This window comes from Ammospiza caudacuta, chromosome Z (genome assembly GCF_027887145.1).
Source record: "Ammospiza caudacuta isolate bAmmCau1 chromosome Z, bAmmCau1.pri, whole genome shotgun sequence".
Taxonomy (NCBI): Eukaryota; Metazoa; Chordata; class Aves; order Passeriformes; family Passerellidae; genus Ammospiza; species Ammospiza caudacuta.
This window is the reverse complement of record NC_080632.1, coordinates 12,021,970-12,047,342: the sequence shown is the minus strand read 5'-3', so window position 1 is coordinate 12,047,342 and position 25,373 is coordinate 12,021,970.

Genomic DNA, 25,373 nt, shown 5'->3' with positions numbered 1-25,373 from the left:
TGAGAATTTGTCTAAGCATGTAATGAATATGAAGTATATTGCAATCTTCAAAAGAAAGGGATTTTTTGTGGACAACAGATACAATCAAAACTAGAACTGTTAAAAACATCAAATGCTGTGGAAATGGAACCTCTTAGTCAAAGTTTAAACTTTAACCCAATTAAAGGCAATTACAAAAATACCTAGTGTTATCCTTTTAATTTTAGTGAGGCTATTACACTCTTAGACATTGAAACTGCTGCTCTTTGACAGAAGAAGAAGACATTGCTAAAAAAAATTATAAATTTTCCAGAATGCCAACCCCATTTTGCCATCCATACAGCCCCATGACTGAAGAAGTTTTACTTGTCTAAATGAAAGCAATGAAGCACGCTTCATTGTCTGCCTAGTCAAGAAATCAAAGTATTCCAATGTACACCAGGAAATGAGCTCAGGCTTCTAAGCTAAGTCTTTTAAGTTAAATACATACTGGGGTAAAAAAAAAAAAATAATTTTTAAAAGATACTCCTCAATTTACAGAACAGCTGAATTGATCTAATTTTTCTAAACTCTTCTAACTGCTTTTTTATGTGTTTGTAAATGGTGATCTGTTCACTCTTAGAAATGTTAGTGACAGGACTTCTGTTGGGTCTTCACTTTTAGACATTACATTACATATATACATGTAGCAAAGGGATTTCACCATAATTTTCATTAGAACATATACACAATGTGTATTTTACAGATTTCAGATTTTTTAAAAATGGCTAATAGTTTATGACCATTTCATTTTGAAAATTGATGATAATAAAATTACAAATACATACTTGGCTGAATTTTTCTCATCTTGAATATTGTTCTTCAAAGATGCTGGTGTGTTTTCAAGTGGAAATATTTGTGTATAGTTTCAGACTTGAAGGCGAGAGTCTTGGGAGTCTCCATTTTCATAATAATGGCACATTGCACACTCTGCACTGTCAGTAAGTCACTTAATGGATAGAATAGACAGTTTTGCAAGTTGAAAATTAAATAACCATATCATAAACCTAGTTGGGTTGATACAGTTCATACAACTTTTTTTCTCAGAACAATTAAAATTGTGACGTAGCCACTCTGAACAGGCCTTAAGCACTTATGACAGGAGTGAAACAGGGAGCCTTGAGGAGAGAGTAATCTCTTTAATCATCTCTGGCTGAAGGAAACAGTGGAGGACAGAAAGAACATAATTTTTAGCCAAACTAATTCATTCTTCTTCAAATGGAAAAAAGAGCATACTATCAGAAAAAGGAGATGCGTGAATTACTCTGGGCAATGAGGAAAGTCCTACAAATGAGGGATTAAATTAAAATAATACTCGGTCTGATTCTTACTATCCATTCCCACTTCATATTAGCACAAGAAAGTAGTATTTCTTATTTGAACAGAACAAATCAGAACAAATCTTTTGCTATCCTTAGTAAATTTTATTTTTTACAATAATCATATGTCATGGTAGTAGCTTACAAAGAGTGGTGTCACTTAAAGCTGTAGTTTGCAGACAAGAAAGTTTTGGATTCAAAATTTGAGTTGGTATATTTTTAATCATCTCTGGATACAAAAGAATTAAAACTTAACACTAATGATGATCTCTCTCAAAGACTATGGCGGGTCATGCTGCAAGCATTTGGCATCATAGAGATCTTGTAAGCCTGTTAACTTACATGGCATAAGAAGATATTCACAGCAGATCCAGGAAGCACCATTTTACAGAGCTTGCAAGACCTGATGCACAGAAAGGTCCAGAGCCATTCCGACAGCATTGTATTGCTTGCTTCTCCAGAGCAATCTGTTACCCAGCTGAGGTAACACTGAACCTCACTCTGATGGGCAGCAGGAGCAAACCTGAGAGACAGTCAAGCATTAATGTTTTATCCATTTAGATTCAGTGCACTGCAACCAGCCTATCATAACCCTAATGGATTCCCCCAAAAAAATTAATTCAAGCTTCTGCATGAGTACATGCCGTTCTCCTGAACTGGAAAAGATAAAACTTAATGGACTCTGACACGCATGTACCAGATGGAATTACGTAAAAAAACACGCTGAATTGGGGGTGGCTTCCCCTGCCCTGCTGAAGAGTGCTTCCTCGGGTAGGTGCTGTTGGGGTGCCTGCTGACTTGAGAGTGCTTCTGCTTCAGACTGCACTGACAGTTCCCTCAGTCCACCAGACGCCCGAGCCCGGATGGTGTAGCGGTTGTCTCACCCGAGAGAGAGGATCTCCACTTGGGAACACAGGATGGGAGCACACCAAGCACAACCACCAGCAAAGGGATCCAAGGCTGGAGGGCAGGGAGTGAGGGCGGCGCTAGGGTATATAGCTGGGGAAAGGTAGGAGGGGTCAGGGTACAAGCAGTCCAATGGGGAGAGGGCCCAGGGGAGGAGCTGGAGTGGGGTGACACAGGCGGAACCAATAAGAGAGAAGGGAGGGAGTGGTCTTCTGGGGAGAACCAATGGGGAAACTAGGAACATAGAACATGCCAGAACTGGGGGAGTGAGCAACAGTTGATGGGCAGAAATTCATTTACATGGAGGCACAGGGAATCCTGGGAGATTGCTTCCCTTCCTCACCCTGAGTTAATAAGGGTGTTCTCCCGAGGCATCCCAGCCCTGTTTGCCTCATAGTCATCTCCCACACTGAATCACTTTAAAAAACAATTGAATAAAAATAGAGCAGAATGTGCTACTTAAAGGACCATACACTTTCTTGGTGATGTCTTATTTGTCCTTACATTTGTCACTGCTTTCCCAGTGTCTTTTACATATTCATTTAATCTTTGCCTTGATAATCTTGCTAAAATGTCTAATAATGAGCGCTGCACGTTGAAATCTTTCTAGGTCCTTTCTTGTTAGAACTGCTCCTGTAAGACTTTTATTTTACAAAATGAAGATATAAGTACCGATAATAGATAAAAACTTTTAGTGTTTACATCAAGATTACCTGATTAAAAAAACAGACTTTTGTATAAGTACTGATTGAAATCAAGGTTTTTATCTGAAAGAAAGTAAGTGATGAGAAAGAAACCTCTTCTCAAAACAGGTTTTCTTCATCTATCACTGTGACAGAATTTTAAATCGTCTTCCTGCTGTGGTTATATATATTCTGGTCCTTATTAGCAACACTGAAAATTTGGGTTATCAAACATGCCCTTGAATAATCAGATCATACATAAAGTGAAAAAAGATACAATCTAGGAGAGTCTGCCATTTCAAACCTTATTTAAATTGCAGACAATTTCTCCCTTACTACTCTTGTGCTTGTAAAAATTCTTACACCCAGCAGCTGGTTTCAATTAAGATATGGTGATTATTTTACTTGATGAAATATACACACAAGGTAGACGATGTATTGCTAATGCTTGAAGAGTTTTGTGTTAATTGGTGAAAAATAGGAAATAATGCAGTTGGCTTCTTCGATGTCACTGCATTTTTATGCACAATTTCAGATAAAAAGCAGATATTCCTATCACCTGTATTCAGCTGAAACACAGGCAACTTCTAGGTCACTACTAGTACTTGATTCTTCTACAAAGATTCTCAGTGCTTTGGAACACATGAATATAAAGCATGATGGACATTGGCATGATAAGGCAGATGCATGGCATTATTATTCTCTAAATACAAGGAAAAAAATTATTATTGATTCAGTGCGTCAATTTTTTTTCTGTTTCTGCTTTACTTATTATACTTCCTTCTCCCTGCTTCAGTTTATTTTCTATAGCCTACATATAGATAAAAACCTGCAAGTCAGCTATTTTCCTATGGAGTATTTGGATGGCTTGTTCAAATATTCAAGAGGGCAACGATCTTAGGATACAAAAATCATCACAGCTATTTGAGAGAGAAAAAAATTAGTAACTTATTTGCATCCTGAAATACTCCACAGAAGCAGCATCAGCTAGGCACCATCTGTTTTAGAATTTTGAGAAACATTCCGTCTGGAAATAGAAAAAACTATGCATTTGAGAACCGTTTCAGAAGAAATACATAAAACAAATCGTTACAATGATATTTTGCTAAAGTGGGTATGTTTTTTATGAGCAAGACATTTACATAGGCATCAGTGTCTTGAGTAGACAAGGCTGTAACAGCTAAGTCTAGAAGTGTTTGTGGTTATGGTCATGTATTTCGAGGACAGATGTAGTGTTTGTGTGTAGAGATACTGATTATTGAAGCCACTGTCTGCGAATCAACACTTACACTTATGGACTTTGATAGATTCTCCATTGTGTGGGAGTGTGACCTAATTTACAAGGACAGATCTCCAGCCAAAATGAAATGTCACAAATTTTCTGCACTTTGGTTCTCTGAGCTGACTTGAAATGTCAGGACGCAGAGATTCAAAATGGGGTACACACAATGATCATTCAGAATTTTTTAAAATAAATGTAGTGAGTTAGAAACACATTTATACACATATATTGAAATTATTTAATGAAGAAATAATCTTTAACTCAACTAATAATGTAACTTAATGTTTATTAGCAAATATATGCATATGTCGTACTGATTTTAAAGACTCTCACCATCTGGTTTCAAACATTTTCAAAATATAATGAGTTTGAGGAAACTCTAGTACATGGAAATGAATTATACAAATTTCATAGTGTTATTTCTGTACATTAAATCTATGATGGAATGTTCTTACATCTTGATCATCACTCTAGTATCAAAGAAATTTGTTCAATGGCATATAAAGTTTATTATAGGAGCCACAATTCCAGAATACTGTATTTTATCTATGGAAAATTTACTCTTAAATATTGCTAGTGGGGTCTGATAATCTAGGAGGAAAATGCTGGTTTGGATGTTTACTCTTAGCTGAAGAAAATAATCTTCAGTTTCATTTTTTTGGGGTTTTGCTGTATGACAACTTCTCCAACGAAGGAAGTGTCTCCCAAATTATACTCCAAAGAGTATAATTACACTTAAATGGAGTCATAATGTTTCCTCTCAAAAAAATGACTGGAAGATCAGAAAAAAGATAAAAGGAGAAAATTAAAACGGGTCTTCAAGTCTAAGATAAAGAATTCAGCCATTTACTTTTCACAAAAGACCTCAATATTGTAGTTTGTTATAAGCTTTATGAAGCTACTACTTTTCCAGAATTTGACTGCAAAGAAATATGCTCTACAGAACAACAATTTCCATCATGCGTTTGACAAAGCCTGAATCTGTACTCTTACTCTTGAAACAGGTTTTCTCTGCAGAACATAAGCCAAGATTCATTTGGCTGCAAAAAGAGATAACAAGTTTCTTTCAAGCTGATAAAATGACAGACAGAAAACCTCCGGTATTCAGTCCTTACTGAAGTGATAATTGGTGTACTTTACAGAAAACAGAAAACTTAATGAAACAGAAAAACTGAGCAGCCAGTCCTTGACTTAGAGTTTAGAACTTAAGAACAAAAAAAAAAGAAGAAAAGGCTCAGACGGTAAGGCATGCTGTTCACTTACCTGGCTGCAGCAGTACAGTTCCATGCTTTCCTGTTGACTGCTTTCACCACAACACAGACAGACTCACGTCTTGTGATCATTTGTGACATGTTTGTTGGTTTTTAAGTGCTGCCTAAACTTTCCAAGCAATCTGTTGAGGTAGCGCTGAATTCTAGAATTAGGATGTTGTAAGATTTAGGTCTCTCATTAGATGTAATCATTGATGCACAGTCTCTTTGTGTACCGTGTGAGGGTACTCATTCAGCTGCTTTGGTGATGGTAAGTACAAAACTGCACAGAGACTCTCCATGCAAATGTCCATGCAAATTGAGCGGGAGGAAAGAGGACAAATGTGAGTGAGCAAAGAAAAAGTCAAAATATGGCAGAATGGTAGAAAAAGCAGTAGGAAAGCAGAGTCTGCTTCCATTGCCACTTAATTCCTTAAATTACCCAGTATGTATTATAATGCTTATATATGTGCTAATTATTTCTGTAATAAAAATACTGTTTTATGTAAGTCAAGTGAAAACCAGCAATTCAAACAAATCAAAGATGCAGCAATTTTTTTTAGTCTATCTGTTCTTTCTATGTATTTTCCCAAGAGAGTCTTTTTCATTTTAAGTTATGGTCTTCTGAAAGTGTTGCTTCTGTGTGTAGAGAATTTTACACACTTCAAACACTGAGGATATCAAAACAGTAAAGATTAGTTTTGAAGTCACTAAAAGACTGTATTGAAGTTCTCTTATGTTGAAAAAAAACAGTCATACCATTCCCCATGACAGCAATCACACTGTCATATTTGTTTTTAAGTAGGCTATATTAAATCATACATAATTATTAAACCATACATCTTTACATTCCACTTAAATTTCAGCATTATGGCACTATTCTAGAGAGGAAGAAACTTAGTTGTTTTATGGAAAACTTTAAAAACCACCTAGTGTTTTGAATCTATATGACTCTTCATTGCACCACACTGTCATACAAAGATAAAACTATGTTTTTCTAGCTTTAGAATATAAATAAATTAAGAGTGTCAATGAAATGCAAGAACCTAGTGAGGATTTATTGTAGAACTTGCATTAAGTAGAAATTTCTGAAGAAAGCTAAGCAACAAACTGGTATAAAAACACAAGATGCAAAAATGTACTTGTAGATTTGTAATTTCTGAGAAACACTGCATTTTCACTTAAGGTTTTAGGGGGAGAAATTATTTTGAATTAACGAGGTGACATCACTGTCTCTAAATGCAAATACCTGTTACTTAATAACAGTTCAGGCATGTCTGGCAGAGCACTAGTGTGACCTGATCTTCAGCAAAAAATTTACTCATTTCCATGCTAAAATCAGCATCATTTTGATTACTAGGATGGAAATTAATTGTTTAGAGGTGGGGGTTTTTTTGGGTTTTTTTTTGGTTTTGTGGGGGATTTTTTTGGTGTGTTTTTGTTTTTTTATGAGAAAAGCAGTTTGGATTTTGGTTTTTTTACCTCTCTAGGAAGAATCTTTTGTGAAATTGTCTATGTAATTTCAAACCACCATTTTTAATGCAGCAGAACATGGCTGCACTTGATTCCAAACCCAACAGAGACCACCAGCTTAAAAAGAAATACAGGATATTTCTTTCTTCTAAAACTGTATAAAGTAACATGGGTTAAGTAAATTCTATTGCTGTCTGAATGACAGATCAGTGATCAGTGATTAACATTTCAAGTTCATTTAATTATAGCAGCATGAATCTTACATAGTTCAGCAAGAGTGCAAACGAAGATTCTGAATTGTGATTCTTAGAGATCCAAATTGATAGGAGATTCAGCTCAAGGAAAGAAACCCAAGCCTAAGCGTACACAGTCAGGTTAATATGGAGCATTAAGCAAATATTTCAGATTAAATATTGATTGAACGTGTCTTAATCTGTTATCATCCCATGTCATGATAAAAGCTATTCTTTTGTACTGTAGATTGTGGTGTTTTACAAGTGCCTTATGTGCCCCTGACACTGCCATTAGGAGCAAAACCTATGATCCTACTCTTGGAGAGGAAGAGAAAGGGAAAAGGCTGTTAAATTTTTTGGTTTTCACCTGAAAATAAAAGAATCTGAGAGTGAATTTAAGTGCTGAAGATCAGGACAATCATGGAAGTAAAAGGAATGAAACAGAAGTCAAAAATGCATTTCCACCTAGATTACTAAACATCCTTAGCCTGTCTTATTATCAAATTTTTCGTCTCCACAGGACGATTTTGGGGAACTTACTCCTAAAAATCATGTGTGAATGACACCAGGTCTTGCAGCAGTGCTTCCTGTATCTAACAGGGACAAAAATGCTTAAATCAGAAAGAGAAAGTTATGGGTTAATTAAAGGCCATAAAAAGAGAAAATAAGCTATTCTCATTTTTAAATGTGTCCTGTAATAAATGTAGCATACTTACACCTCATTGCTGCCACCATTTTTAGATAGCGTTGTGAATCCCTCTTTCCAAAATGGCTAAGTATTGTGGGAAGGTACAGGAAACTGGCATGATCAGTCACATTTGCCCCTATCCCCTGCAGATATGATTCTGTATACCTGTAACTTGTTGTTTCTCAGTTTTCTGTGTGGATTGATGGAATACAGGTAAAGCACAGTAGTTTCTGCAAGAAAACAAAACTGGATTCTGTAGAGATGTGACAACAGTAGGACTACTAATAGAATAATATCTCCAAAATAGTTATCAGCTAAAATTTCCAGAGAAGACTCAAAGAGAACTGCCAAATACATGAAGGCAATTTTCCAGGGACTGAAAACAAAGATTGCAGATGATTTTACATTTCCCAGCAGCACTGGACAGCAGGTGAAGCAGGAAGCTTGTGTAAGGCAAAACCTCCTGTGCTTCCAGACTGAAAACCCCTGCTTCTCCCTACCAGCTGCATGTGTTTCTTGGTTAAGCGAGCCTTTTAGCTTTAAATGACCAAAGATTTAAATAGCAGAATTTTTAAAACAATGTAAAGGAACTACATCCCCTATAAAAAAAAACCCCAAAACAAAAACAACAAAAACCCACAAACAAACAAACAAACAAACCCACCAACCAACCAACCAACCAATCAACCAACCAACCAACCAACCAACCAACCAACCAAAAACACCTCAAAAAACCCAAAACCCAAAAAGTCTCCCAAGTGTTTCATATTTTACCATGTCAGAAATATTGAAACAAAATTAGTCTTAGGGTGGTTGTAACGCTCTGAAGAAAATTATTTTAAACACACAGCTATCTCATAAGTGTGAGTGAAGAGCAGCGAGAGAGGCTTCTATCACACTTTAGCTCAAAAAGAAGAATCCACAAAGTTAAGAGTGAAGATATGGAAGGACTGAAAGCATGTTACTTGGTCATGATTCAAACTTACTCAGAGTTCGGCTAAGTTAAAGGTAAAAAAAATGGTGGTGACCATAATTTAGAAGGAAGAAAGATCTGGAGCAAAATCCTAAGCAGTCCCTCACCCCTTTTATATCTGTGATTTATAACCCAAGCCATACCATCTTGAAATAAGGCAACTTCTGTCAGTGAAAATTATTTTCTTCAGCAATTCTCTGTCACAGAATCGTAAGAAAGGTATTTCTGTTATAAGGAAGAATCTCTCATTGTTTAAGATTTTTACAGTACTATAAGTCATTTTAGTGTATACGTTGCTGTCTTGCTAAGCTGGGAGGAAAATGTTGGGTTCAATCCATTAAACACAAGAATTGGTCATTTTAGTTGAACTGGTTTTGAGTTTCTGTTACTGATAGGTAAGCTCAAAAAGGACATCAGCTGTCATAGGCATATTGTATGGATTATAGAGCTTTAAAAATAAGTAAAATTATTTACATTTTGTTGTAGGACCTACAAGACAATGTACATTAAATATATGCATTTAATGTATATATATTACATGAAATATACATTATATTATATTTAGTGTCTTATTGTATACAATAGATAGCATATAATTATTGTATATATATAAGTATTTTACATGTATATATGTATTTTATATGTATATGTGCATGTATAGATATATTACCTGTCTGCCTCAGTTGATATTTGACTGTTTCAGTTCAAATGAAAAGAACTACAACGAGATGTGGATTTCTTTCTTTAAAGATCTTCATTTTTTCTAACTAATTTATTTTCTGACAGTAAAAGATATGAAAATAAAGAATGAAGTTTTAACTTCTGTGTGATGCTAGATATGTGTGATGTAAAACAGGCTTTTTCCACTTGCTGGGGAGAAGACAGTGATTTTCTGATCATTGCAGGCAAGTCCACAACAATTAGAATGATGCTTCCCTCATCACAATCATTAAAGAACATGAAAATCAGTATATTAATTTGCACTGATTTAGCTTCAGGTGTTGCTCAAATGTCTCTCTGAGATTTACTCTGAAAATTAAATTGACAGAACTATTAAGCAATAAATATTTATGTAGTGGCATTTATATTTATATATAAAATATCATGTCAGAACTGCCTGAGTCTGATGTTAAAGTAGAGGAATGCTAGAAAAGGAGAGTCTTTTACATCAGAAGCCTAACTCTCAAAAATTCCTTTGAATTATTGAGGTCATTTGTAGCTGTTCTCTTTCTCATACTCTTCTGCGACACAGACTTTGAAAGACACAGGCAATGTCTGAAAGGCCTGAAATAAAATTGCCCTGAGACTGCTTGATGGAACACAATAGCCCCAAGTCCGTGGGTCCTGATGAGATTTACCCCAGTGTCCTGAGGGAACTGGCTGATATTATTGCCAAGAGGCTCTCCTTTGTATTTGAAAAATCGTGCTGATCAGACAAAGTCCCTGCTGACTGAAAAAGGGAAACATTTTCCCTACTTTCAAAAAAGGGAGAAAGGACACAGGGATCTACAGACTGGTGAGCCTCATGTCTGTGCTTAGGAAGATCATGGAGCAGATCCCCGTGGAGCTAAGGTCAGGACACATTCAATACAAGGTGTTGATCTGAGACAGGCAGAACAGCCTCACCAAAGACAAATTGTGCCCCACCACCCTGGTGGCCTCCTCTGACGGAGGGATTGCAACAGTCATCGGGGAAGACTGACCAACATCATCTACCTCATCTTCCATAAGGTCTTGGATGTGGTCCCTCATGCTACTTTTGTGTCCAAGTCAGAGAGAGATGGATTTTAAGAGTGACATTTAGGTGGATGAGGAATTGGGTGCACTCAGGTAACAGGGCATGATCAGTAATTTTATGTCCAGGTGGAGGCAGGGGCAAGTGTGTCCCTCACAGCTCATATACAGGACCAGTTCTCTTGAATGTGTTCATCAATGACACAGCCAGTGGGATCAAGTGCAGCCTCAGCAAGTTTGCAGCTGACACAAAACTGAGAAATGCAGCTGACATAACAAATGACCAGGATACTATCCAGAGGGACCTGCCAAGCACAAGGAGTGGACCCGCAAAAACCTAGTGAAGTTCAACAAGTCCCAGTGCAAGGTTCTACACCTGGGTTCACCTAATCCTAGACATGAGTACAAATTGGGAGAACTCATTTAGAGCAGCCTTGTGGAGAAGTTGTGATGGATAAAAAGCTGGACAGGAGCTAACAGTGTGTGACTGTAGCCGAGAAAGCCAATCACATCCTGGGCTGCACCAAAACAGGAGTGACCAGCAGGTTGAGGGAGGCAATCCTCCCCCTGCGCTATATCTTCTTGAGAGCCCACCTAGACCTCAGCAGAAGAGAGACATGGACCTCTTGGAGTGGGCCCAAAGGAGGACCCATGAAGATGATCAGAGTGTGAGAGACCTGGTGTTGTTTGGCCTGGAGGAGTGAAGGCTCTGAGGGGGACCATATGACAGGCTTCCAGTACATCAAGGGAGCTTATAAAATAAGAGAAAGAGTGAGCTTTTATATGGGCAGGTAGTGACAGGAAATGGGGATATAATTTTAGGTTTGATGCAAGGAAAACATTCTCTACTCAGAGGATAGTGAGGTACTGGAAGGGGTTGTCCAGAGAAGTTGTGGATGCCCTGTCCCTGAAAGTGTTCAAGACCAGGTGGCCCTGAACAAGCTGGTGTAGTAAAAAGTGTCTCTGCCTATGCCAATAGGGTTGAACCTTCCAGTCTAAACCTTTCAATGATTCCATAATGTAACTTGTTATCACCGGCACTTTTAAAACAAGCCAAATAAATCAACTGAGCTCTTTTAAAGAGTAATAATATTTTATCAATGTGGGGAACTGTTAAAAACTGTTTAAAATTTTTAAAACCTGAACAAGGTTTCCATAATGCTGGCAAGTAGAACATTTCAAGTTTGATATATTACATGACACAGAAACCATGTACTATTACTGACACCTCAAGTGGGAGAGGAATTTCCCACTTGAGGTGGGATGAAATGAATTATCATTTTGATCATATTGCAGATAAATGAAACATTGAATTAACTTATTTGGCCTCATAAAGAAGCAGTAGAAACATATAAAGTACAAATCTCCACTCCTGCTACATCTTTACATTCATTTCCCCAGCAGTCGCATTCAGAGCAATAAAGAATATTAATGTTTTTGGACTGAAAAGAAGATAAATGACTACTTTCAAAGTATAGATAGAACTGTACTCCAGAATGCAAAGTTTCATAGATAACCAACATATTCCATGATTGAATTTCATATTACAGAGGTAGCCAATCTTTCTAAGGCCAAGAAAAGAAAGCATACAATGTGAAAGAGAAATAGAGCAAATACCAAGCTAAAGCATCTCTTACGCCACTCTTCGCTTCCTCTCACCTTCCCCATAGTAGTCTCTGAATCACAAGAACATATCACAAGTCTGTACAGTCACCAAAAACACTAGCTCTTGGCTCCAGCTCAATTCAGAAGACACAGCTTTTTTAAAAAGTAAGAAAAAGGGAGAAACATAAATATAACCTGTACATCACTCTCTTGGCCATTCCTGTCACAGAAGAAAATTGCTGAGTGAGAAATCAGAAGCTATTTGCCCAGGAAAAAGAAAGAAAATCACCCCAAAGGAAGTATGGTCCATGAATCTTCAATTCAAACACCTGAAGAACTGAGGCTTACCTGTGTAAAAGTAAAACTGTAAACATTTATTTAACGTACTGACTCAAAACCACTCTGCAATCAATGTTCTGCTAAATATCCTCAATTTGAACAAGATTTTGTTATCATCAGTTCTCATAGCTTTAGGCCTCACTGTCTTGGGTCTCTAACCGGTCAGAGTGACCCCGAGAAAAGTTAGAAAGTCTCTTTTCCCAGCCCGGCGGTCAAAGAAGGAGTCAGAGCTCTTCATTTCTCGGTCTCAGTGTTGTTTATTTTATCTTATCTATAAAATTCTTTCTCCTAACCTGTCGAGGTCAGCTCAGCAAGACAGTCAGAGGCACTCTGCCTGCTCCCAGGTGGTGTTATCTTTTTATACTAAAAACTACCTGTACAATGTTTGCAATTACTTTCCAATACCCATTACCTATGTTAGATAGTGAGCTTCTACTCTAAACCAATCTAAACGTGCCAACGTCACAGCAAAAGGTGGAGGCCAAGAAGAAGGAGAAAGGCAGGACAGGCCCAGATTCCGCCATCTTGCCCCCTGAACCCCCATTCTAAAAACCCCAAAGAAATCTGTGGTAAATTCACTATCATTCTACTTAAACTTTCGTGGTTTGTAATTCTTCATACAAGTTTGGTAATTATTTTTTCCAAGGGCCACATCAAAGGCACAGGGGTCTTGGGCTCTGTGCCAAGGCCTCTGAGCTCCCTGACGGGGTCTTCAGTCCTCCAGGGCAGCCAGAGCAATTTCCTGGGTTCCCACATCTTCTCTGCATTTAAAGGTTAAAATTTTCTTCTGTGCATTCATCTATTGGCAAGAAGTGGCATATCATCTTTGTAATATAAGCAGGGAAAACATAAAAATAAATATTTAGCTCCCACTTTATCAATATTTTCCTTAATATTACTTTTCTGAGTATGGGCTAAATTTACACCAAGTAGTCACATTGTACTTTTAATTTCACCAGGAGCATTAAAAAGGTAGATTTTTGATTGCTTATTAAAGAAAATAATTTTCTATGTGACATTTTGTTGGGATGCCTTACTGTTAAAAGGAACTTGCAAATTAAATACAGGCTACAATAAATGTGATGGGAGAAGATGACAAGCAGGTAGGCAGAAGGGAAAGAATTTCTGATATTAACGAAATAGTTGACCACATGATTATATAGAAGTTCTTGTTTTTGAGAAAAACGCTATGTTTGTAGATTATAGTCCCAATTTCACTGTTTTACTCTAATTTTATGTTTCTCTTTCCCTTGTTAATTTTAGAGACTAAGGCTAATATATTTAAGCTGGTAATAAGATATTAAACTTTGCCAAGATGTGATCTAAGCTATCAATTTGTTTGCATTGCTCTGTTGCTTCACATTCATAACTTCAGCATGAAATATTACCTTTTAATGGAAGGCAACATTTGTAACCTACATTTGTTAGAAGGATAATGCAGTCAGAATAAAAATTTTACCCAGCCATCCATAACAATTAATAGTCTGTATATTAAGAAGAAATGGACAAGCCAAGAAGTTTAAAGCTTTATTGTAACCATTTTTCTGTAACTTCTACAGTTTTTGTTGACTTAAAAATTTGTTTCCTCTTGCAAAGACATCTATAACTATAATGAAAAGCATATTCTATTTCTGTTCATTTTGGAAACAGAAATCACTAATTTAAGAGAGTGTTGACATTTTAGTATATTCTTGAGGACTCACTAGAAAAAAATTCATTATACGTCTTTCCCTTTTGTGTAAACCATTATTTTCACTTAATCTGAGTAATCTTTTACCAGATTGCATTTGCATTGTAATGGGTGTTGCTTTGTTTTGGTGAGGCCTATAGGGGTGGCTTTGACAAGCTGCTGGAAGTTTCCCCCATGTCTAGTAGAGCCAATTCCAGGTGCCCCACAGATGGACCTTCTGTTGGTCGGGGCTGAGCCCAGCAGTGACAATGGTAGTGCCTATGGGATAACAGGATATTTTAAAAGGGGGAAAATATATTGTGCAGGAGCAGTTGCAGACAGAGACAAGAGAAGTAAAATTATGAGAGAAAACTCCTGCAAGGTCAGTGAAGAAGGAGGTGGAGGAGGTGCTGCAGGGACTGGAGCAGAGATTTCCCAGTAGCCCATGGAGATCCATGGGGAGGCAGAGATCCACCTGCAGCCTGTGAAGGAGATCCACGCCGGAGCAGGTGCATGTAGGCTGAAGGAGGCTGTGCAACCATGGGAAGTCCATGCTGGAGAGACCTCTGAGCAGGACCTGTAGACCTGTGGAAAGAGGAGCCCATGTGGGAGCAGGTTTTCTGGCAGCACCTGTGCCCCCATGGGGAACCCACGCTGGAGCAGCACCACAGGAGAGGGACCCACAGCGGAGAAGTTTGTGAAGAACTGTATCCTGTGGGAAGCACCCACACTGAAGAAGGACTGGACAGACTGGACACCTTGGAGGACTCTCTCCTGTGGGGGAGACTCTGCAGTGGAGCAGAGGAAGAGTGTGACAAGTTCTCCTCCTGAGGAGCAAGGAGTGGCAGAGACAATGTGTGATAACCGGACCACACTGCCATTCTCTGCCCCCTGGACTGCTGGATGGAAGGAGAGAGAGAAAATCAGAGTGAAGCTGAGCCCATGAACATGAGACACATGGGAGAAACACGTTTTAAGATTGAATTTTTATTTCTTACCCTTGATTTGACTGGTAACAAAATTAATTCATTTTTAATTTTTTGCATGTCCAGTCTATTTTGCCCATGATGATAATTATTGAATAATCTCTCCTGATTGTCATCTCCACCCATGAGACTTTTATTGTGCTTTCTCTTCCTGTTCTCTTTCCACTTGAGGAGTGGAGTGATAGCACAGCTTTAGTGAACACCTGTCAGGCAAACAGGGTCAACCCAGCACAACTTCATTAGGTTTCTCTACCAAATCCACTGGTTTAAGTGTTGTTTTGAGAATTAATATACTATTTTCCTTATATCTGTAATCTAAAAACCTCTGAGATTACCTCTGTTTCTTCTTTGAATGATTTTGAATGCTCCTAATATGTGACAGTTTTTGTATCCTAAACAATATTACAGTCACAGAAAACTCTCTCTTCCAGAGTAGAGTTTAATGAGAATTACACTTCACACTCTAGCAGCTCATTTACCAGCCAGAGCAGAAGGAAGAATTCTGAGGACAGCCTTCAAAAGGAGCAGTATCATTTGGGCCTCCTCTAGTCTCTGTTTTGAAGGAGCCAGGCACCCTGAAATGAGTAAGATGTGTGTCTAATTTCTGTGTAGAACAGTGTCCTAAAATGTTAGATATAACCTCTAAGTGTGAGATCTAACCTCTAAGATCAAAAGCTTTTATTCTTTTTAGCCAGTGTTAGTCCTGCTCAATATAATTAATGTGTTTCATACTTTCAGACTCTCAAAAATGTAAAATATCAAGGCTTTACCAGAAATACTACTTGGTAGCAGCAACAAGAGCAGTAAATTGCAATTTGTCTTCAAAGTCAATTACATCACACCAATAATTCTTCCTTACATTTTACTGCAAGCCTACTGGAGAATTCACCTCATGTAAAGATTAATTTAAAAATTCCCAAATGGCTAGTATCACAGGAGCTTAAAAATTAAGGGACTGCCAATAGATTTTTCAGGATTCAAACTACAGCCTGAGCTGGTGTTAATACATCACAAAACCTGCATAACCTATTAATGTGGTGCAGCTTCAAAACATAAACCAAGGCATACAGAAACATGGAGAATTGAGATAATTTGGGCCAGTGATATGTTTCGGGAAGTTGTTAGAAGTGTGATATAAGCTCTTAAACTTGCTTTTGTTTAAGAAATATGAAAAAGGAAAGTATAGTTGGATTTGAACCCGCTATTCACCCTTGTCACTATATACCCTCATAAAGAGTTTCTGTCTTTCTTGTAGGTGTCCTTCAGGTACTGGAAGGCCTCACTTAGGTCACACTGAAACCTTCTTTTTTCAGGCTGAACAATCCCATTTCTCTCAGCTTTTCCTCATAGGAGAGGTGCTCCATCCTTGTAATCATCTTTGTATCCCTCCTCTAGACTCACTCCAACAGATAGGTTCATGTCCTTCCTGTGCTGGGCACCCCAGAGCTGGATGCAGGGTTCCAGGTGGGCTCTCCCCAGAGCAGAGCAGAGCAGAGGGGCAGAATCCCCTCCCTCACCCTGTTAGCATTCAAACCACATAATCATGGAGTGATTATATGCAGTGCTTTTTATTAAGAGCTCTGGGTGCCAGGGGTATATTTAACTCAAATCTGACTCCGACCATACATCCGAGATGGTCATGTTTTTATACTCCATCGTTATATAACTTTCATGTTAGTTATTAAACTTATATTGTTCTATTGTATACATAGATTTAGCCCCCCTCTGAATTTCCAACATAGTTTCTCATTATTCTTCTTATGATTATATAATAATTATATTTAATTACTAAACTATCATCACATCTAACAATTATATAATTTATCATACTGCTTACGCAGGTGCAGTTGATCTGGGAAAATACAAAGCTTAACATTTCAGATTCTATCTTTAACTTTTTCCAGGGCTCCACTATGAACCCTGCTGCCCTCCCTGCTGTGGCTGCAGCCAAGGGCACGTTTGGCTCTCTGGGCTGTGAGTGCCCATGGCTGGGTCATGTCCAGCCCCTCACCCCCAGCACCCCCAAGCCCTTCTCACAGGGCTGCTCTCGATCCCTTCATTCCCAGCCTGGAGTGATAACAGAGGTTGTCCCAACCCAGGTGCAACACCTTGCATTTGGTCTTGTTAAACTGCATGATGTTCCCATGGACCAACTCCTTGAGATTTTCCATATCTCTCTGGATGGCATCTTGTCCTTCAGGAGTGCTCCTCACCACTCAGTCTGCATATGTTCTGAAAGTGATTAATAATGATGTCAAATAATGCTGCTCCCCATATAGACCCTGGAGAGCACCACTTGTCACAGATGTCTATCACCTGAGCCATTGACCACTACCTTTGAGATGAACCCATCCCACCAATTCCTTATCCATCTAACAGTCTCCTCTCCAAACTCATGTCTGCCATTTAGAGAGAACAGTGTTGTGTCTATCAAAAGCTTTACAAAAGTCCAGATAGATTATTTCTTCCCTTACCCATGGATGAAGTCACTTCACTGTAGGAGACCACCAGGCTGGTCAAGAAGAATTTGCACTTAGTGGAGCCATGATAGAAGTGTATCTCTGCTGTATACAACATCAGCAAGTGGAACATGAGTCATCAGTGTGGCAGTCAGGAGGGCCAGCAGTGCCCTGGGTTGCTTCACTCACAACACAGCTGGTAGGTCAAGGCAGGTGGTTGCACACACTGCCCTGGCCCCTCCTTGAGCACTGTGAGCAGTTTTGGCTGCCTCAGTACTGGAGGACAGCACAGGAGTGGGTGAAGCTCATGGGAAAGGACAGTAGTATCTATCTATTAAAAGACAGGGAGTAGTAGTTAGAGTGCAAAAATCTGTATGTTGGGTATAAAAATGGCATCTATATGTGGTATAAGTCATAAACATTGCAAAGATATTGCAGTAATGAGGATTAAATACAATGGAATGGTTAGAAGATATGTAAATTTATTGAATTGTGTAAGACTGAGCATGACACTAATAATATGGAATAAGGAATGGAAACTCTAGTGGGTCTGGCTGGGACGGAGTTATATTTCCCATTAGCATCTGCCATAGTGCTGGTTTTTGTGCCTAGAAAGGTGCTGATAACACAGCAGTGTTTTGGCTACTGCTGAGCAGTACTCCCACATAAGGCTCTCTCTCCAGCATCCCCCCTGACCCACAAAAGCCAGAGCTGAAAGAGCCAGGAGCAAAGATGGACCTGGGAAGAAGCAAGGCATGCTGGGAAAGTGTATGAACATTTGATTTAATTTCTTATTACCCAATTCTGATTTGATTGTTAATAAATGAATTTCCAAATATTGAGCCTGTTTTGCCAGCGGTGGTAATCGTTGGACAATATTTCTTCCCCGGTGCGGTTGAGGAGGCAGAGTGATAGAGCCACTTGGTGGGCAGCCCAGTGAACACACAGTCCAGCCAAGGTGAACACACAGTCCTCGTGAGGAATTGCTGAGGGAACTGGCATTATTTAGCTCCGTGAATAAGACTCAGAGGGGAGATCTTACCACTTTCTCTGTACTTCAGAGGAAGTTGTTGAGAAATTTCAGTCTCTTTGCTCAAGCAACAAGTAAAAACAAGGGAAAATGCAACAAGTGCTAGAGAAAATGGCTTCAAGTTGTGACGGGGAAGGTTTAGATTATATTTTAGGAATAAAATATTCATTGGAAAGTTTGTGAAACACTAGAACAGAGCAGCCCAGGCAAATCATTGGTCACTATCCCTGAAGGCATGTAATAGGCCTTGCACACATGGCCCAGCCCTTGAGGATGTGGTCTAGTGATGGCTTTGACAACACTTAACAGCTGGACTCAAATCCTAAAGATCTTTACCAAAGGAAAAACTTATATAAAAGATAGAAATTCTGCTCTCTTATGATCTTAAATATTGATGTGAAATGGCAGTACTTTTCATTTAGGAAAAATAACACAGATGACAAACACATATTTTAATGCCACATCCTAAGAAAGATGTTTCGTGTTCTCATAAAGGAGAAGATAATCTAAAATGCCATATTCCAGGAAATATATTTCAACAAAAAGCTGTTGCTACATCATTGATCAAGCCAATGGCATTGCATTTAAAAATAACACAGACATGGATACATCTTTGGGAGACAGTACAACATTGTTAGTTCTTCTGTCACATGTTACTGCTACTACAATTACCAAATATATTTTCCTTAAAATAATTATGGAGACAAAGTGAAGCAATAGGAGGTTTTCATGTTTCATCTTCAGAGGAGCATTCTTTGATGGAAGCACACCACTTTCATTAAAGTAAGTTAATCACAGAAGAGTGAAGTAAAGTAAGCAGACATAAATGTACTAAGGTGGGTATGTCCTGACAATGCCCTGATTTACTTCGTTCTTAAATTTGAGCCACACCTGTTAATTTTCCCAGAAATTGAATCATTTCAGGGTAATCATTTCAGCATTGTTATAGTGCTGTCAGTCTGTGTAGTGCTACACAGCACAAAGGAAAATTAAAAGAAACATGTAATGCAAGAAATAATTCTCTCTGACAAAGAGTGCCAAAACTGTGGCCTTTCTTTACCCCCAAAGATTTCAGTTCCTCAGAAGGGTAACAATTCAAGGGCACTAGAATCAAGACCTCTATAAAAAACTGGCATGTTTACAGAATGGAAACAGCAGAGAAATAGTAGCTTCTAGTCTCAGATTTTTTTTCTTTTACCTTATTTACAATGTTTTGCATTCTGCCTGTTCCATGGTGTGCAAATTTAGTAAGGTTAATTAAGAGGTAAAAAGAGAATTGATAAAATACTAAATTAAAATGTGAAGAGCTACTGGCTAGAAAAATATCCTGTTTCTTAATCAGTTTTCCTGTTCTTACTGACAAAAGACATGAGCTGAAATTCAAACCCCTTGTACACTCAGAAAATATCTGTCACCTGTCCTTTAGATTTATCTCAATACTATTTCCCTGCTTTGTCAAAATATCTGTCAATCCCAGTTTAGCTCCCTAGAGGAAAAAATTAAGTTTGTTATCTTTCCCAGTGACCCAACTTTGACAAATTACTGGTGTATTTTTCACTTACAAAGAACATATTTTAACTGGAATTCCGTATTTGATCTTCGGGCACCCTTCAGTCTGGCAACCAACTATTTTTGCAGAACACATTTTCAAATATAAATTATTAAAATTTGTTTAGTATAGATGCTAACATTGCTCTCCAAAATTATTTAAATGGCCATGTCATTCACATATTATCATCCTCACAGCTTTACCTCTAGGAAATATTACATCTGCAAGTTATATCATATTTTATTTTGAGGTTATTAGATAGACCAAAAATGATCCATATTTCTTCAGTGCATAACCCTAGACATGTTCTCAAAAAGGATATTAAAAGATCAAGAGGCAACATGACAAAATAAAAAAAAAAAAGAAGCAAGCTATAGAAAAGATGCCACGAAAATAAATTGAAGACTGGAAAGAAGGCAAGTAAAAAGAGATATTATTTGACTTTAAAGAATGGCAGATTAAATGCAATTTCCAGATATCAGCATGTAGACTTTATTTGACAGATATTGTGGGAGGCAGGAGTAATGTCTTTATTGTTTTGGCTAGTAGAAAATATTGTTAATGTTTCCCCAGGCATTTTAAAGGCACATCCTTGTTACTTATAGGTAACTGTGATGCAAATGGGGTTGGCGTTTTATTTTACTTAGTGGCAGTAAAGGAAAAAAACTTTAATATCCTTTATAGAGGAGGACATCTAACTGCCTGGTCAGCATGTAAGATAAACAGAAAAAATAGCTGTATGCTTTTCCTACATAAAAGCTCCAAGAAACTCCTTGTGCTTTTTTCACAAGAAGGGCTTATAATTTATTATTTATAAACTGAACTAAGCCAAATTTAGAGTACAGTTGCTGGTTTTATTGAGACATGATAAAAATTACAAAATACACCAATAAAAACAGTCATAGTACTTCAAACAAAGAAGGGATGCATGAAAACTTTAAAATAAAATGCAACACGGGAAGTGAAGTAAGATGCATGACATTAAGATTTACATGGGACTATTAATCTACAACATCTAGATATCAACAGCTGCATAGTCATTTTGATTACATAGACATTAAAATCATTAAAGATTTAGATGACAAAATATAGGAAAACACTCAAAAATGTACACAAGATAGAAGAAGAATCATGGTATCACAGCTGATACACATGGTGAGCTGTCAAACTATATGATAACAGGATAGCAGGGAAAATTTAAGATAATCATAAGAAACTGGAGTCACTCCAGATAGACAACAAAAGTCTACAGGAACTTTACTGCTCTTCAGGGGATGAGTGAATAGTAGTTGATCTCATGAACTGTCCAATATTTTTCATAAAGAAGTCAAATTTCTTTTGGAAATATAGTAGCGATCTTTCCTGTGTAGAAAAAGGATACTACAGTAATCTATATATCATGCTTAATCTAATAAAAACTCTTTAGCTGCATGTTAAAAGCTGTATTTTAAAATCATTCCAAATCATGTAAGAAGAGAGGCAATCATACTGCAGGAGCTTTTGCAGTGTACAAGTGAATGGTGCTGCAAATGGTCCACAGACAACTGAGAAGCACACCTGTGGGTCACACTTTATGGAGAGGTGGAATTAATGTAGTTAGTGGCTTATAGATCATCTTGCTGTCAGGACAGGTAACATTTAGGTCTTGGAGGAAGCAAACATTTCTCAATATGTATAAGTAGTAATACCAGCAGAAATAAATATTATATTAATATAATATAATAATATTGTATATTAATATAAATTTTAAGTGGTTGTGACAGATATAAAATTAATCTAAATATTTTTTGCTTACTAGACAGCTGGGATATTTACTGTATCAACAGAACTTTTTAATTTATTTTGTCGAGAAGGGGGTACATAAGGAAGAACATAAGAAAATTAACCAAAATAATTTGCCTATAATTTGGTTAGACCTAGTCCTCATTGATACTTTAGAACTCCGTCAAGATATACCATGAGGACTCTTGGGGTGATGGGAGGAGAAGGAGGAGGTAGTAAAGTGATAAGGGAATTCAAGTAATTGAAGCATTATAGGAAGTATTTTTAAAGCACTGTTAATGAAGACCCTTCTGACACAAATACACACATAGGTGTTTAGGGAAGCTATTCACACCATCTTGGGTAAGAGGATTTTAATACCTGTAAATATGAACATTCCAGTTTCAAGTTTTGCTTGCACTTGTTTCTGGCTTTACTTTTAGAATGGAAAAATTGTACTCTGTTTCACAATGTCACTATTAGCAACTCGTAAAAAAAGTCCTAGAGAAAAGCTATTCCATGCTGATTCCAGGTGAGTTTGCTCGACATCATAGTTCAAGAAATAAATGAGTGAAGTTTTGGTAGCAGTGGAAGTCCTTTGCCTGAAGGACTTGGAGCACTCAGCAGGGTATGGAAAATTCATCACAAGTATCCCAAGATCTGCAAAGATAAGAGACAAAAATGTAAGCCTATTTGATTAAATATTTAAATCTTATCAGATGCCTACCTCTTCACACAGAAATTTTAATCCCTGGTCCATGGGATATTAGAGAATGACATGCTGAATTATATAAAATATTTCATTATCAGGACATGGATAATGCCTTTTTAGGTAGCAGCTGGGTCTGCTTTCTCTGTGGTCCTAATGAAGTGGCTGTATATTGGTACAAAATGGGAAAACACCAACACAGTAGGCACCATAAGTCTGTATAAATTGTCAGTTTTACCCATTTACTGTTCCACTTCAAGGTCCAGTCTCATAACTGTTAACACTGTATATATGTCTCAGTTTCTGCCTGGATTTTAGTATGGATCAAAAAATTTATTCCTAGTCTTTCATGTGCTTCTTGAGAAATCAGATAATTCATTCTGGTTCCATTCTCTGCAGACTGGATTTGCAGGGGCAGATGGGTCTGTGCCATTCACTTAAGGGACCACAACATCGCACCTCACAAAAAAGACTATATAAGTATTTTTATTTTTGTATTCTAGACCTCCCATGTGATAAGACCATTATAACAGAAGGAGATGTTAGCTTCAGATCTCTTTGGACAGAGAGAGTAGTTAGATCTTCATTCTTTACATCTTGCTTGGTCCATTCCAAGGCTATTTCCATCTTATATGTCCTGTGGTGATTCAAATTCTGTCTATTCAAATACTTTTCCCCCACATAGATTTGATAAAATTTGATAGAAACAAGAGCTCTTAAGTAATCACCACTACTTCTTGGCTGTTAAAGTTTGTGTTTGTGTTTTGTTTCCAGAGTTGTTGGGGCTTTTTTAACCAATAGTTATGCAGCAGTATTAACAGTTTGTCTCTTTGCCATCTGTTATTTTCATTAAGTGGTATGTTAGGTTTCATTCCACTTGTTAAATAAATAATAAGAAAAATTTAAACTCAAATGCAAAATTATATCATTCAGCATTTTTAATTTTCTGTGAATTTTCTCTCTCTTAGTTTGCCACTGTTACTTTTAAATGAAATTAACTACTTCTCTAACCCATTTTCCGGTTAGCTCAGATACAGAAAAAGACCCTCAGGTTTCACCACTACACCAAAGTTCTTATTAGTATTTTGTTGTAGGCAAAGACTTTAGCTATCACAGAATTCCAGAACTGTTTACATTGGATGGAAACTCTGGATCCCATCTCATCCAGCTGCCCTGCTCAAGTAGAGTCAGCCAGAGCAGATTCCCCAGGACCATATGCAGTCAGGTTTTGAATATTTCCAAAGATGGACATTTCCCAGTCTCTCTGAGTGTACAATTTTGGCTGGGATAGAGGTTTTTTCTTCATAGTAACTCATATGGTCCCATGTACTTCAGCATATGTAGCTAAAAATTTTGAAATTTCTATTATTTATAAAAATCATGCAAAAATTACTACGTATTTGATAATTTAATCATGTCATGTGATGGAATGGCAATAAGATTAGGCCTGTGATTTTGTATATTTAAGCGAAAGAACTAAAAATTTCTCCCATTGAAACTCTCATATTTGGATACTGTATAAATTTCTGAAAGCATCAGATGTAAACTGTAGCTCGGTAATTGCACAGTTACCTCTAGGCAAATTAAGAATCATGTTTATCCCTCTATTAGGTTTACCTCAGTAAATATTTTATTCACCAGTTTCTTTACAAGATTCTGTATTGCAATTACATCCTGAATATTTACCCTGACGGACATGGCCAATTTCTGATACTGCTCCATAGCACAGAATCAGTGTACTTCTGCTAAAGGTGGCTTTGTCTCACCAATTATGCATGCTACTTTCACAGAACCTAATTCTTAAATAATTTAAATCTAACATTATGTCTTTAGTCTCCTGCTGCTTGCAATGCTCAGATAACTACTGGATGTATCTGGAAGATGACAGTTCAGCTTTTCAAGAATTAAAAGTTTGCTTTCATTCTTTACAAAGCAACTACAACTGCCCTTTGAGCACACATAGTGCCAAAACTGAAATATCTGTTCACAACTCAAACCATCACTTTTTAACTGTGATCTTGGGAGAGCCAGAGCACCCAATCATTTCCTGAATGTGAAAACAATTCCCAGGAGGTACCACCTTTTTCTGATTTGAGGCATATCATCAATGATATTCCTTAGCTGGGGATCTAAGTTCAACATGAATCTTTTCGATCTCAGAAAAGCCTCTAGTCCAAATTCAGCACTACGTTTACCATGGTAGTATTGCTCTTCTGTCATAACTATGGCACAGCTGGCTTTTAGTAACAAAATCTAAACTTGCATTTAGCTAAAAAATAGTATGTAATCATATCTGATTACAGATAGACTTACTTTACCTCTCCAAAGCCCAGTGGGTAGAGCACTGACCTGAAAGATACGTCCATTTATGCCCTAGTTCTACCTGAACCACATTTATCCCTGCAAAAGTCTGACATGGCTCCAGACTTAAAATATTAGCTACTGTGTGTGAGCCAAGCCACTAGGCTCCCACACCAACTCACACTGACTCATACTGAAATCTAGGTGTAGCTTTGGCTGGTCCATTGTAGTGAGCACTGGAGTTTCACCTCACTCATCTTGATTTCTGACAGAAGGCAGGTGCACAAGAAAATAAAAGATCACTGTGTATTGCACTGGCTCTGTCATAGGAATGGTGGAAGACACCATAATAGGTGTCCATATGGCAGTACAGACAGTATAAATTAATTTATTCAGCTATTAATGG